Source organism: Bactrocera latifrons, unplaced genomic scaffold, assembly GCF_001853355.1.
Source record: "Bactrocera latifrons isolate USDA-ARS-PBARC rearing strain unplaced genomic scaffold, ASM185335v1 scaffold_76, whole genome shotgun sequence".
In the NCBI taxonomy this organism is placed as follows: domain Eukaryota; kingdom Metazoa; phylum Arthropoda; class Insecta; order Diptera; family Tephritidae; genus Bactrocera; species Bactrocera latifrons.
Genome location: NW_017537445.1, coordinates 421194 through 424250, shown reverse-complemented (window position 1 = coordinate 424250; position 3057 = coordinate 421194).

Genomic DNA, 3057 nt, shown 5'->3' with positions numbered 1-3057 from the left:
GAATTTGTACACCATAACGTTTATGTGGCTTAATTGTGTGAGCACAAGTGTATATCGGCCAAAATGTGAGTTATTCCAATGAAAATAAGAGAGGCATAAAATAGGTAAATTTTGAGCGAACACTTGGCATCAGGACTTTCGAACAACCGGTTGACTTTACTCTATATACACCTTAAAGTATTTCACTGACTTTGATTCCTGCAAGTTTCAGGAGTGTAAAGGGTTCGGTTGCAACCGAACTTAGCGCTTCCTTACTTGTTTTAAGGATAAGTTCGTGTTGTCAATGCTGCTTACATGCGCTTGCTCAATTTATGTTCTATTTTTTGCTAAGGTTCTGTCTATAATTCATTTCATTCAAATTATTAATTATTTTCGTTATTTTGTCCTCTGCGAAGCCGGGTGAAAATTAAGTTTAAATTAAGTTACAGTTAAGTACGCTGTACTCTAATTTTCCTTCTTTTGCTACAAAATTATTATTATTTTTTTTATATTTTATGAATAAATGGCAACCCTTTAAGGAACTCCCAGTTCTACTGAAATTTTTATATTTATCAGTAAACCACACCAAGACTTTATTCTACATACTATAAAACGTTACTTTTCACTTAATTCACAACTTTCTTGTGCTCCCTTAAGTTTACTGCATACTTTACGGCGCTTAAGCGCAAATATCACACACCAAATCGCTGGTGCACTTTAGCTGACTTGTACCATTTAAATTTACACAGCAACTAAGAAAACTGCAAACTTTTTCTATTTAAGCATTTACTAATAAAATTTTCCTCACTCTTTTATAACAGCTTACTTTCCCCGCAAGCGTCTCTTACCACGCGCAATGTTAGCTAAGAAAGTGTTTACGACAAACGTGTTCAAAGTAGCGAAATTCCAATTCTTGATTATTATTGTTTGCTGCTTTTTGTAAAAGTTAGCAAAGTTTGCTTGCCAGCAGCGAGTAGCAAAGCGAGTAGAAGTTGGGCTAAGAAAATAGTGTCGATGATTGGCGTGTGCGGGGGGGAGAGCACAAGTTTCGTTGTCGGAAATATAAATATTGATTTTATTGCAAAAATATTGAAATCGTACTGCTTTGGCGGGGGTTTATATATGTGAGTGTATAAGTATTACTTTACTGCGTGAGTATGTATATACGTGTGCATGTACAGCTCTTGGTAGTTAAAAAGTTTGCTTGCAAGTATTGAGAAGCTTTGGCTAATATTTTGCTGACTTTGAAAAATGTATTTGGAAATAATTGTAATTATTTACACGCCGTTACATAACTGTACGTATAGAGCTATCATATAGTATATGAATGAATATACTAAATATTTGCTACGTTGAAGAACTTTTCCTGTTTATTACGAGTTATTTAGAATAAAAATATGCTGCCACGATTACAGGCAAGTGGAGTTAATAAAAAAAGGTTAAACTAAAAAAAAACTTTAACTTCGACTTGAACGAAGCTATAGTACCCATCGCAGGTTTATTTCCTATAGCAAAAAAAGGTATACAAACTTTTGTGACTTTATTTTGACCGGCTAGAATGTATGTACGTATGGCGCCTATATGTTAAAGTGGTCCGATCTGAACAATATATTCTGAGCTTACAGGATAATAATTTAAATCGAATTTTGTGAAATCTTCTTTTTAAATAAAAAATACATTTTTTCAGTGGTCCGAAATCGACGATTGCGATAAATGAACAGCTAATTGCGTAATTTGTGCCAAAACAGCACTAGAAAATTGTAATTAATGATTTTTCAAAAAAAAAAAAAAAATAAATAAATAAAAAATAAAATAAAAAAAAATATAAAAAAAAATAAAAAAAAGTGTTTTGCTAAGTTGGTAGGACTGTTCATATTTACTATGCGCAATATGAGCGCGATCTGTCGCAACTAGTTTGTTTAAAGCAGCTGGATGCAATGGATAAAAATATCAAACAAAGCATTTTTTTTTTAAATTTGGTATTTTGAGCCAAATTTCGTGTGGGGAATCATTGTGAATACTGGAAAAGGCTTACAATGATTCAGTTTTTCCAAAAACAGAAGTCTACGAGTGGTACAAAGCCTTCAAAGACGATCGTGAGTTCGTTGAAGACATGCCTTGTTCAGGACGACTTTCAATCTCCTCAACTGATGAAATAAAAAATTAAGAATTTTTGAAAATTTACTGGCAAGTGTTAGAGAGATGACAAGAGAGTTAGACATCATTCGCGACGCCGTTCAAATGATTGTAATGGATATTTTGGGTATGAAACGCGTTCTTGCTCAATTCGTCCCGTTAAAGCTGATTTTTTTTTCAAAAAGAGTATCATAAACATAGCTCTTGTGCTGTGCGAACGTCAGTATTCATGGAGAGCATTATTACTGCCGATAAGACATGGGTTTATGAGTTTGGCATGCAAACACAGCAACTATCATCGGAATGGAACCCGTTTTCAGCTGATCGAAGAGATAAAATAAAATTCGCTAAATGAGTTGAAGGCAGCCCCAAAAAGAGCTTACGAAATATAGTTTCGAAGACTGGAAAAATCGTTGGCATAAGTGTATTACATCTGGTGCTGATATCTTTAAAGGTGACAAAACAAAAATTGATTAATAATTAAATATTTTGTGTTTCACTTACTATTTCCGGGTACTTTTTTGTCACAATGTAGAGAGGGTAAGCAACGTTTCCTTTTGGGAGTTACAAACTATCTGGGGAATTTAATTTATCCCCATCAGGGTATGGTTATTATTTTCGAACTGAATTTGTAGCACTGATTTGGTTATACTCTATATTAGGTTGTCAAACACTGAATTTTCAATTGCTCATAAAATTTTTTTGATGACTCTTGACCGATGCTACGGCTGCTACTATGCCGGTCTCTTTCGACCAATTCAGCGATTTTATCGCAATTTTCGACGACAGGCCTTCCGGAGCGTGCCGCACCTTCGACCACCTCTACACCAGAACGAAAACGTTGAATCCATCGTTGTGCGGTGGAAATGGAAACTGTATCGGGTCCATAAACTACACTAATTTTATTGGCGGCGTGAGATGCATTTTTGCCTTTATCGTAGT